This window comes from Pantherophis guttatus, chromosome 1 (genome assembly GCF_059756535.1).
Source record: "Pantherophis guttatus breed Tessera chromosome 1, ASM5975653v1, whole genome shotgun sequence".
Lineage (NCBI taxonomy): Eukaryota > Metazoa > Chordata > Lepidosauria > Squamata > Colubridae > Pantherophis > Pantherophis guttatus.
Window position 1 is genome coordinate 42242550 of NC_142063.1, and position 13644 is coordinate 42256193.

Genomic DNA, 13644 nt, shown 5'->3' on the forward strand with positions numbered 1-13644 from the left:
ACCATATTATACCCGTTTTTACAACATCCCTCTCCTTTCCTCTTCTTTCTCCTCCCTCTCTTCTCTCCTCCCCCTCTCCTTTCCTTTCCTTTCCTTTCCTTTCTCCTTCCCTTTCTCTTTCTCCTGTCCCCTCTCTATTTCCCCGCTCTCTTCTTCTCTGCTTTTATCTCCTTCCCTTTCTACTCTTCCCTCCCCTCCCCTCTCTCCTTTCCCCTCTCTACCCTTACTCTTTCTCTCTTTTCTAGGTTGGTCATGATTGCCATCTCGTCCACTTTGGCAGACACTCCTATTCTCTGTCACTTGGGCAGTAAAATGGATCAGATTTCTGTTTTACATTTTCATTTTTTATCAGCAGGATCTAAGCAATCCAGGGTGCCCTTGAAATTTTCCAGTAACATCTCTCAACAGCAGGGCTCACTATTCTAGTTCTCATGACCTGTTAAGCTATTCATTTTCATGACTGAGAAGAACTTATTCTTATAGCATGATTCCTTTCCTTCCATTTTTTTCCATAGACAGGAAAAGAGATCATACTCATTTTCAAGTATTCATAAATCAACGGCTTTTGGAAATGGAAGTCTTCATATCATTATTATTTTAAAATTGTAATAGAAAAAAACATCCTGAGTTTTAATACTTGGGAGATACAAATGTGACAAATCCGGCCTTGCTATGAATTCTGGTTTTCATAAAAGGCTACTTAAAGACAAGGTAGCTTTAGATCTAGGAAATATGTAAAAATGACTCTTTGTTAATAGGGTGAGCTCTTTACATCTGGATTAGGGTTAATTGACAGGAACCCATCACCTTTTATTCTCACAGATTCCACCAGAGAAACACTTTGTGCTTATCTGAAAAGGACAGAATTAGGTGCTCCATTTAAACTATTGATCTTAATAACATACTCTTATAAATAACTACTGTACTTTTCAGAGTATAAAACACACTTTTTCCCCCCTAAAAGAGGGTGGAAATGTTGGTGCATCTTATACACAGAATACAGCCAATTTTGGCTTCCCAAAACCCCACCCTGTGAGTCCCATTTTTGCCAAAACAGGTCTGTTTTGGGGAGAGGGGTTGGGAGGCCTGCAGAGTGCGCAGAGTGTGGGCTATGGAGGGCAAAAGGTTATATTTTTGTAGGAATGGGCCTGAGTCTCAGAGTTGTGAGTGTGCTTCGCAACATGCACAGAAGAGCTTTATGAACCAATACCTATACACATACATTATATAAACCATGCTCATCTTTACAGTGTAAACTGAATCCTTAGACATCAAAACAAAGACATCAAACTTCTATGGGAAGTATGAGAAACCCCTATGCTTTCCAGTATATCATCCCCATCCTCATCCTCATCCTCATCATCATCATCATCATCATCATCATCATCATCATCCTGATGTACAGATTTCCAAATTCCCTTGTCCAAATTTGTTAAATTATGTAATTTCATGTAATTTGACAAACATGATTTTTGCTAAGGGTCCTTATTATATTCACATTGGTCTCTATTTTTGAAAGAAAAAAATACTATAATGAGTACAGAATGATTCTAAAACAAAACTGAAAAAAATTATATTCATTTTAATTCTAAGACCATTTGCAACTATGATTTGAAATGATTTTAGGGTTAGGTAGGGTAAGAAAAAACAGAATTTTATGGTAGCTCATCTATAAATAAAATTTCTGAAGTCTAAATCTTTCCCTTTAAAATATTTAAAATGACACTTTATTTAATGACATTTATCTTGATTACTTTATACTGTACTACATTCATATGTAGCCTCCATACCACAAAATAAACAAAGCTTTTGAATGTATTTTTTAAAAAAATTTCCACACATTTGAATGTCTTTTTTGCAAATCGACCTTGTGAATAAAATTAAATAGTTTGTGAAAATGTCTTCCAGCGCATTTTTTAACCTCCCACTTCCCCTGAATGCATGGAAACACATAGCAAGGTTGTTTACATTTCTTTTACAGTGTCTGAGAATTATGCAGTAGATTGGTGCACATGAGTGTTGTCTTTGGGTATAGTTGTCATTTGCGCTCAGTGGGTTGCACACGATTCTGTCATGATTTGCCCTTCATGTTGTCCAATTCTCTCTCCTTTCCTTGATGACCTGCATATTAAACTTCACTGCTGCAAGACTCCAGATTTTGGTGGTGTCTTCCATTTGTCAGACTCATTATAGCCACTCAATTGCTCTTCTCTATCATACCTCCTCTCACTGAACTGCACTTGGCATCCCCTGAACAAATAGATACCTTTCGGAACAGAGGTCTTCAAGGTGGGTGTTTTTTCCCCCTCAAAAGAAGCACATTCAGTATCATTTTAGAGAATGGAATAAATTTGAATATAAAGCTTGTTTTCTTGGCCCCTGAAAACTGGCACTGCAATAGACTTAATAGTAGAAAAAGAATGAAAAAAAAAAAAAAAGCCCTCTAAATGCAAAAATAAATGCATATGACCAGAGGTGAACAACCTTAGGTCTCAGGGCATCATGCATTTTCTCCAGAATTAGGTGCAGCCCAAAGGCCTTCTGAAGTTTGCAAGTACGTTGTAGTTTTTAATTTTAAATTGCTAATTGTATGAGGAATAATCCTACTTAGAATATTTAGAATCACAGAATGTTTGTATTAAACTGATACGGTGTGGTGGCCCGCCAGCTGCCAGCAGAGCTGGCAGCAGACTCAGACAGTGAAGAGGTTGGAGAGGAACATGGGCCAGTCCTGGAGTCTGGACAAGGCTTGGACAATGGCTCTGAGTCGGAGGCAGAGAGGGGGCCAAGGCCATCTGGTAGTTCTTTGCTGCCTCCGAAGTCTCTGGAGTCTGACATCAGCGAGGCAGAAGAATAGCGTGAGCCTGTTCCCAGTGTGTGCATGCACAGAGCTGCCAGGAGACAGGAACAATTAAGGAAACAGGGTCGACTTGGGAGTAAGGCTTGGAGATGATTGGCCCCTCCCATAAGACATAAAAGAGAAGCGAACGAGACATGAGCTTTTGCAGGAAGCAATTAGTTCATCTGGCTGATTCAAGATTTGAAACTTCTGTTTGTGACTCTGTGCCAAGTTTGGCCTTGCCCTGCATCTGGAAATTAGCTCTTTGGCAGCATTCCAATTGAGATAGGTGGGTACTGATAACCTTCCTCTGAAAGACTGTTTATCAAACCTTGCAGACTGTAAATGAAAGTAATTTACAGCCGCATGAATTAAAGAGGTTTGCCAGGACTAAGTTTGTGCTGTTTAATTTCTAAGGAAGCCTAGGTCAGAACATATGGTCTATTAACGTACCCCAAGTTAGCATTTGCCTTTTAGCGGACACATTGCACTACACTCAGATTTCTATCACATGTACTATGATACTGCAAAACCAAGTTGCCTCCATTTTATATTTGTGCCTTACATTTTTCTTACATAGATGCAGAAATATATATTTCTCCCCAATAAATCCCATCATTTCATCCCCTGTTTAGATTTTAAAAAAATATTTTCCTCAAAAATATTATCTATCTGTCCAAGCTAGATAATATTGATAAGCATTTTTTTCTGCTTCTTCATTGAAAATGTTGAATAGCCCTGTGGCTCTCAACTCCAAGCTGAAAGGAAGTCTTTAGCAAGCTTTCTTTGAGTGCAGTATTTTAAACAATTGTGAATATTTCTTATACTTTATCATTTTAATAAGGAGATTATCATGAGGGACCTTGCTGAACACTTCTTGGAATCCAGGCACACTAATGCCTATGACATTCCCTGATCTTCTAAGTTAGCAATGATTTCAAAGGAACTAATTAGTTTATTCTGCCAGCACCAACCCAAGCTGGCTCCTGTATGCCTATTCAAGAGCTCACAAATATGCTGTGTAATAATTTGTACAAGACTTCGCCCAGTATAGTGTCAAGCACAGGAAATCAGGAGTCCAGGCAGTACAAATGAATATAGATTTATTGTATGCTAATGCTCTCTACAAGAATCTAAACTACTAATGGTCAAAGCAAACTTGAAGTAGATTAGAGTCAACAGAATTCAAGGCGGACTGGATTTAGAGTTTAGAAGGGACTTGAGATTGATGATGCATTTGATCCCTCCCTCAGGCTCAGCCTCCTACATCTAGATACCAAATGGACAAGTGTGTCTCCTTCCTCTTTTTGAAAATGGAAGTAATGTTGGCCCCCTTCAGTCTTCTGAAATTCTCCAGTCCTTCAAAAATTCCAAGAATAATTCTGCATTCTGTGATACTCTTTATTAGTTCTTACAGTATCTAGGATGTAATCAATCTGGTTGTGAAGACTTGAACTCAGCTTGTTTAAAAACTGTTGGAAGAAACATCCTTCTAGGTTCTGCTCCAAGTGGGGAAAACAGACACTGGAAACATGGAGACTGCTTGGAAAGATGGTTTAATGGTGGACAGGATCACATGGCTTGAGTTCCTGAACAGAAAAAGGGCAGATACAGTAAATCCTCGGGTTTTTATGCTCTCTCTGGCTCTGCATTTCTTGGGGCCCCGAAAGAGTATCCTGATTGGTTGTCAGACTCCCAGGGGGTGGGGGCCTTGCTGGCTGATGGTCACATGTGCTTCCCAGGTCACATGTGGTGAGTTTCTGCTGCTATTGTGTAGAGGGCTAATCTAAGGTGACCAGACGTCCCGCTTTTGGAGGGGCCAGTCCCGATTTTTAGCAATTTGTCCCGCGTCCCGCGGCGTTTCAAAAAAGTCCCGATTTTTCATTCTGCCTCCTCAGTCCCGCTGCCTCTTGAGCCCCAGCTGATGGCTAGAAGAAAAAAAAACTGTTTAAACTCTTGCCCGGGGCTTCAAAGGGCCGCCCTACAGGCAATCAGTGTAAAGAGTTTTTTTCCCCCCTAGCTAAGCTGCAGAAACGAAACCGAAACCAGGATCTTTGGTGCAACGTGACAAAATGAGGCAGAGAGAGATTTATTTTTATTTTTCCTCCCCAAAAAAGGTAGGTGAAAAACTGCAAACAATGGGAAATTTAGGAGGAGAGTTCAAGATTTTAAAACACAAAAGAAAAAAAAGCTGTATTTAACTAGGGAATTGTAATAATTGAGATACTATTAATTGTATATTGTGTTGAAAGCAGAAATGGTTAAGTTGTGGTTCAGAGGAATATATGGGGGAAATTATTTGGTTTATTATTATTGGTAAATATAATTAATTGATTTGTAAGAAATTGGATTGCATGGAAATAATAGGAATATTCATGTTCATATTGATTAATATACAAAAAAGATAGTTTTATAACTAATTGATTTATATTAAAATGTTGAATTTGTATTAAACAACTGTATTACATAATTACATAATTAAACAATGTGAGGATGGATATAAAAATAGATGACAATGGGAAGGGGTATAATATAGAATAGAAGGGAAAAATTGAATTTGATTAAGATTAGAGATGAGGATGAAGGGTAATATTGGTTTTTTTAAAAAAATAGATGAGGAATAAATATGGCAAAAAGGAAATATAGAAATTGTAAATTTAATTGAAGTGACTAAACACTGTTTAAATTTGTGAACCAGCCAAATACTCTGTTCAAAGAAAATGCATTGTATGTTTGTATGTGTGTTTCTAATTATTGTTATTTATTCATATTTGTTCCCTTTTATTCTTTAAAGTTTAACCATTCATTCTTTATCTTAATATCTTTATATTTGTTTGGGATTGGCTTTCTTCCCTTTCATCTTTTTTATTGTACAGCAATCTTTCTCCTCAAACCTACCACCTCTCTCTTTTCTTTCCTTCTTACTTTCTCTTCCCCCCCTCTTCTTCTCCTCCCTACTTCCTCTTCCTTTCTCCTTCTCCTCCTCTCTTCCTCCCCCTCTTACCTTCACTCCTACTCTAATTTCCCTTCCCTTCCTTCATCCCTCTCTATTGCTGTATCCTTTTATGCATATGGACTACTCAGAGGGCTGAAAAAGTTATTTTTGACTGGTCCTCGCACTTTTGACCAGTCCTCGAACTTACGACTGTCTTCACATTTTACGTTTTTTGCTCTATCTTATCACCATGGTGAAGAGAAGCAGTTGTGAAATGAGTGACATGGTTATTAAGGATGCTGCATGGGCATAAATGTGAGGATGGTCATAAGTGTGAGGACCAGTCAAAAGTGCGAGGACCTGTCAGAAATGATTTTTTCAGCCCTCTGGTTAGTCCTTTTGTGCATATGGACTACTTAGAGGGCTGAAAAAGTTATTTTTGACTGGTCCTCACACTTTTGACTGGTTCTCACACTTATGACCATCCTCACATTTATGCCCATGCAGCATTCTTAACAACCATGTCACTCATTTCACAACTGCTTCTCTTCACCATGATGACAAGATAGGGCAAAAATGTAAAATGTGAGGACAGTCGTAAGTTCGAGGACTGGTCAAAAGTGCAAGGACCAATCAAAAATAACTTTTTCAGCCCTCTGAGTAGTCCATATGCACAAAAGGACTAACCAGAGGGCTGAAAAAAGTCATTTCTGACAGGTCCTCGCACTTTTGACTGGTCCTCACACTTATGACCATCCTCACATTTATGCCCATGCAGCATTCTTAACAACCATGTCACTCATTTCACAACTGCTTCTCTTCACCATGATGACAAGATAGGGCAAAAATGTAAAATGTGAAGACAGTCGTAAGTTCGAGGACTGGTCAAAAGTGCGAGGACCAGTCAAAAATAACTTTTTCAGCCCTCTGAGTAGTCCATATGCATAAAAGGATACAGCAATAGAGAGGGATGAAGGAATGGAAATTAGAGTAGGAGTGAGGGTAAGAGAGGGAGGAAGAGAGGAGGAGAAGGAGAAAGAAAGAGGAAGTAGGGAGGAGAAAAAGAGGGTGGGGGGAAGAGAAAGTAAGAAGGAAAGAAAAGAGAGAGGTGGTAGGTTTGAGGAGAAAGATTGCTGTACAATAAAAAAGATGAAAGGGAAGAAAGCCAATCCCAAACAAATATAAAGATATTAAGATAAAGAATGAATGGTTAAACTTTAAAGAATCAAAGAGAACAAATATGAATAAATAGACATGGTTGTTAAGAATGCTGCATGGGCATAAATGTGAGGATGGTCATAAGTGTGAGGACCAGTCAAAAGTGCGAGGACCTGTCAGAAATGATTTTTTCAGCCCTCTGGTTAGTCCTTTTGTGCGTATGGACTACTTAGAGGGCTGAAAAAGTTATTTTTGACTGGTCCTCACACTTTTGACCAGTCCTCGAACTTACGACTGTCCTCACATTTTACATTTTTGCCCTATCTTGTCATCATGATGAAGAGAAGCAGTTGTGAAATGAGTGACATGGTTATTAAGGATGCTGCATGGGCATAAATGTGAGGATGGTCATAAGTGTGAGGACCAGTCAAAAGTGCGAGGACCTGTCAGAAATGATTTTTTCAGCCCTCTGGTTAGTCCTTTTGTGCATATGGACTACTTAGAGGGCTGAAAAAGTTATTTTTGACTGGTCCTCACACTTTTGACTGGTTCTCACACTTATGACCATCCTCACATTTATGCCCATGCAGCATTCTTAACAACCATGTCACTCATTTCACAACTGCTTCTCTTCACCATGATGACAAGATAGGGCAAAAATGTAAAATGTGAGGACAGTCGTAAGTTCGAGGACTGGTCAAAAGTGCAAGGACCAATCAAAAATAACTTTTTCAGCCCTCTGAGTAGTCCATATGCACAAAAGGACTAACCAGAGGGCTGAAAAAAGTCATTTCTGACAGGTCCTCGCACTTTTGACTGGTCCTCACACTTATGACCATCCTCACATTTATGCCCATGCAGCATTCTTAACAACCATGTCACTCATTTCACAACTGCTTCTCTTCACCATGATGACAAGATAGGGCAAAAATGTAAAATGTGAAGACAGTCGTAAGTTCGAGGACTGGTCAAAAGTGCGAGGACCAGTCAAAAATAACTTTTTCAGCCCTCTGAGTAGTCCATATGCATAAAAGGATACAGCAATAGAGAGGGATGAAGGAATGGAAATTAGAGTAGGAGTGAGGGTAAGAGAGGGAGGAAGAGAGGAGGAGAAGGAGAAAGAAAGAGGAAGTAGGGAGGAGAAAAAGAGGGTGGGGGGAAGAGAAAGTAAGAAGGAAAGAAAAGAGAGAGGTGGTAGGTTTGAGGAGAAAGATTGCTGTACAATAAAAAAGATGAAAGGGAAGAAAGCCAATCCCAAACAAATATAAAGATATTAAGATAAAGAATGAATGGTTAAACTTTAAAGAATCAAAGAGAACAAATATGAATAAATAGACATGGTTGTTAAGAATGCTGCATGGGCATAAATGTGAGGATGGTCATAAGTGTGAGGACCAGTCAAAAGTGCGAGGACCTGTCAGAAATGATTTTTTCAGCCCTCTGGTTAGTCCTTTTGTGCGTATGGACTACTTAGAGGGCTGAAAAAGTTATTTTTGACTGGTCCTCACACTTTTGACCAGTCCTCGAACTTACGACTGTCCTCACATTTTACATTTTTGCCCTATCTTGTCATCATGATGAAGAGAAGCAGTTGTGAAATGAGTGACATGGTTGTTAAGAATACTGCACGGGCATAAATGTGAGGATGGTCATAAGTGTGAGGACCAGTCAAAAGTGTGAGGACCTGTCAGAAATGACTTTTCAGCCCTCTGAGTAGTCCCTATACACATAGCCATGGCCACCCGGTCACATGACCAGCTAGCCACGCCTACCCAGTCACATGGCCTCCAAGCCACGCCCACACAATAAGTCACGCCCACAATGGTGTCCTTCTTACCAATGTTAAAATCTGTTCACCTTACCCTATACACATAGCCATGGCCACCCGGTCACATGACCAGCTAGCCACACCCACCCAGTCACGTGACCAGCTAGCCATGCCCACCCAGTCACGTGACCAGCTAGCCACGCCCACAAAATAAGCCACGCCCACAATGTCCCTCTTTACCAATGTTAAAATCTGGTCACCTTAGGCTAATCCCATTTTTGGCAATTCCTACAATGGCTCTGCCTGAAGGAGGCAGATCTTTGTTATGTAGAATAGACTGGCCCAGGCCTTAATGGCCCATTGACAAAGGGTGGGGGGCAGGAAGGTGGGAGCTGCTTTGTCTGTAAAATATGCTTCTCATATTTCTCATCCAGGGAAATATAATATTCTGCCTTTTTCATATTTCCTAAAATATTTCACTCTTCCAGGAAAGGGGTGGGTGCTAACTTCCTACAAAACAATAGTAAAAGCAAATCCTCCAGAAAACATAGAGTCTATCACACAGACCTCTAAAAGTTTTTGCAAAATTCTATTCTTGACTCTGACACACAGGGAAAATTATAAAATGCATGTTTGAAGAGTAATATAAATTATATTAAACTTAATTTTAATAGAGTGAAGTGAAGATTATAGATCCAACCCAGGGGTGGGTTCTAATTTTTTTTACTACCAGTTCTGTGGGCGTGGCTTATTTTGTGGGCGTGGCTTGGAGGTCATGTGACTGGGTGGGTGTGGCTAGCTGGCTATGTGTATAGGGACTACTCAGAGGGCTGAAAAAAGTCATTTCTGATAGGTCCTCGCACTTTTGACTGGTTCTCACACTTATGACCATATGAATAAATAGCAATAAGTAGAAACACACATACAAACATACAATGTATTTTCTTTGAACAGAGTATTTGGCCGGTTCACAAATTTAAACAGTGTTTAGTCATTTCAATTAAATTTACAATTTCTATATTTCCTTTTTGCCATATTTATTCCTCATCTATTTTTTTAAAAAAACCAATATCACCCTTCATCCTCATCTCTAATCTTAATCAAATTCAATTTTTCCCTTCTATTCTATATTATACCCCTTCCCATTGTCATCTATTTTTATATCCATCCTCACATTGGTTAATTATGTAATATTACAGTTGTTTAATACAAATTCAACATTTTAATATAAATCAGTTATATAACTATCTTTTTTGTATATTAATCCAATTTCTTACAAATCAATTAATTATATTTACCAATAATAATAAACCAAATAATTTCCCCCATATATTCCTCCAAACCACAACTTAACCATTTCTGCTTTCAACACAATATACAATTAATAGTATCTCAATTATTACAATTCCCTAGTTAAATAGAGCTTTTTTTCTTTTGTGTTTTAAAATCTTGAACTCTCCTCTTTTGCCCTAAATTTCCCATTGTTTGCAGTTTTGCACCTACCTTTTTTGGTGAGGAAAAAGAAAAAGAAATCTCTCTCTGCCTCATTTTGTCACGTTGCAGCAAAGACCCTGCTTTATTTTCAGTTTCGTTTTTTCAGCATAGCTAGGGGAAAAAAAAATTGCTCCAGCACTCTTTGCAGAGCCCTGTGCAAAACAGCTGGGAGCAAATCAGCTGAGAGTCGGGAGGCCTATCAACTTGTGCTAATTAACCTATGCTGAAGCGGAAAGGGGCTGTTTTTTTCTATTTTTGCAGGCACCAGTTTAGTCATTTGTTTTCTTTTAACACTGATCAGCTGTAGGGTGGCCCTTTGAAGCCCTGCGGCAAGAGTTTAAACAGTTTTTTTCCCTCTAGCCATCTGCTGGGACTCATGAGGCAGCAATTGCAATAGATTGGGAGTGGGCAGGGTAAGCGACCGGCGACCGGGCTGGGAACTGGTTCGGGGGCGTGGCCAGCCAATCTTATTACCGGTTCTCTGAACTATTAAATTTTTTTACTACCGGTTCTTGAGAACCGGTGCGAACCGGGAGCAACCCACCACTGATCCAACCGTTAGTTTTTGAAGTGTGTTCTCAAGGCTTTCTCATCAAATCCCACAGGTTCCCCTCAGACTATAAGCAGCTGTTTACTTAACCTAATTCTACACTTTAAAACCATCCATCAACAATCTATTAATATTGTCCAACAAACATACTTTCAGTTACAGAATACATATGTACAACAACATAGTTCTTGTTGGTAGAACTAATAAACTAATTGAGAAATTGGCAGGAATTTCTGCTCACTTGATCATTCTTTCAAGTAATCCCTCTCTTTCAGTGGCCACTCACCTAGGCATAAAATATGAACATAAGTTATTAGAATTAGAGAATTAGCACACAAATGTGTTTGTTTTCCTGTTCCCATCTTAACCCTATTGACAGGGTATCATCAGTCATAAGCCTGGAAAATATTTTCTTCATATTTATATGGTATCTTGAAAACTTTAGGCATAGCATTTTATCATGGGACACTGTGATATGGCGCTTGAAATATTGTAGTTATTTCACAGTATTAGAAATGAATTGATGAATATTTTTATCTGGGTAGATCTTTAGATTTATCAGACACTAAGATTCTAAGAATTTATTTTTAATTCCATCCATTTCAATTTGACCATTGTCTTCTGTTTTACATATTGTGATTTGCTGTTATATTTCCATGTTTGCTTCTAGGAGCCTGGATAGCTCAGCAGACTAATGCATTGTAATTTAACTCCAGCTGTCTGCAATTAGTAAGTTCGAATCTTGCCAGGCTCAAGGTTTACTCAGCCTTCCATCCTTTCTAAAGTAGGTAAATTGAGGACCCAGTTTGTGGGGGCAATAAGCTGACTTTGTAAAAATATACAAAAGTATGAAGGCTATTGCTTAACGCATTGTAAGCCGCCCTGAGTCTCTGGAGAAGGGCAGCATATAAGTCAAAATTTTAAAAAAAAATAGCTTCAGAATTTCTAAAACAAAATTTAGATACTTTCATTTGATGGATTTGTACTTCCTGTAATTACACTGGTATTTAGTTTCCATCTTTATACTTTAGAAAATCTTTCCACCTTTCTCCTCACTCTATAATCTAATGCATTTGGTGTCAGATTGTCTTTCTGGAATGACATTTCAGTGTCATTGTTGTGCCATCCACTGGCAACATTGACTTGGCATTTTGATATTTTGCTATTTTGTTTGACCTTTCCTGAGAGGAAAAAAATTGGAAATTTTCACATAGGAGAAATGAGTATTGTTTTTAGGATGATGATAGGGTAATTTTCCATGAACAACATTGCCAAATGATATTTGGTTTAGTCTAATAATTAAGACATCAGGCTAGAAACTGGGAGGGTGTGAGTTCTAGTTCACTTTAGGCATAAGTTGGGTGACCTTGGGCCAGTCACTTTCTCTCAGCCTTAGGAAGGAGGCAATAGTTAAGTTATAATAGTCAAGTTAAGTGCTTACTTTCTCCTTTCGGGTCTTGGGAAGCAGCACAACCTGCATAATCTGTTTTGTTTCAAACAAGATTTCCTCTATTATTTGTCTATTGTAAAATACTACTTCTTTTATTTTCTGAAGGTGGCTGTTCCTTGTTCATGTGCATGGTGTGAAAAATGTGAGTGCTGTGCAAATTTGAAAGGAGAGGAACAATTGCGACTCAATCCTCCCAAGACTGATGAATAGCTGTGGCTATTTGAATCATGCAAATCTGGGGATATTCCATTTTTTTTCATGTTTTAATTGCTTTATTTGAATAACATATAAAAATTCCATTTCAATCAAACAGTGTGTTGTCTGGGTACAGTTGTTTTTAGGCAATTGTAATCAAAATGTTTACAATAACATTCATCACAATAACATTGATACTATAATAGCAATAATATTTTGTTTGTCTATTTTATCAAATTTCCGTTTTAACATTTATCCTTTTTATGTCCCTGCATTTTTAACTTCTGTTTTTATTGTCTAACCGTTGGTAAAATAAATCCCATGTCAAAAAGTATTCAGTTTCTTCTTTGTCCTTAATAGTAAGCATTAGTCTATCCATTTCTGCACATTCTAATATTTTCTTAATTACACTCTCATCTGTCGAGATCTTGTCATACTCCCATTGTTAAGCATATACAATTCTAGCTGAAGTTAATACATGTAAAATCAAGAATATAGTCCCTTTGTCATATCTTTCTGGCAAAATGCCAATAAAAATATTTCTGGTTTCATGTCTATATGCTGTTTTACCATTTTTTCCAACCAAGTATGTATTTTCGTCCAGTATTTTTTGGCTTTTGGACATGTCCACCACATATGGCAATACAAACCAGGTATTTGGTTGCTTTTCCAAAATTTAGCAGATCTATCCTTACACATTTTTGCCTGTCTTGTTGGTGCAAAATGCCATCTATAGATCTATATGCATCTATATGCAAATTTTCTTTATATGCAGTTGACATAGTCAATTTAACATTTCTATCCCACAATTTCTGCCATTTGTCTAGTTTTATTGCATGTTCAAAATTTTTAGCCCAAACAATCATTGTCTCCTTTACCTGCTCACTTTCAGGTTTGATACCTAATAAGTAACAATAACAATATATTTTCTTTATCAGTTTTTCATTTGTTCCGGTTAATATCTGGTCCAATTCTGTTAACTTTTTATTGAAACCATACATTTTAGCATCTTTCTCATATCGAGATTGTATCTGCATTTGTGGCCAGCATGCAATGTCTATCCCTTGACTACTAAATTTCTGCTTGGTTTTTAATTCCCCCTTTTCATTCAAAATATCTTTATATCTTACAATTTTTTTTCATGTTAATAACATTGGGATGTATCAATGCTTCCATTGTGGAAAACCAGACTGGTATTTTCAAGTAGTGTTGTTCTTTAATTTTAAGCCATACTGATAATAGTCAGGGGTGGGTT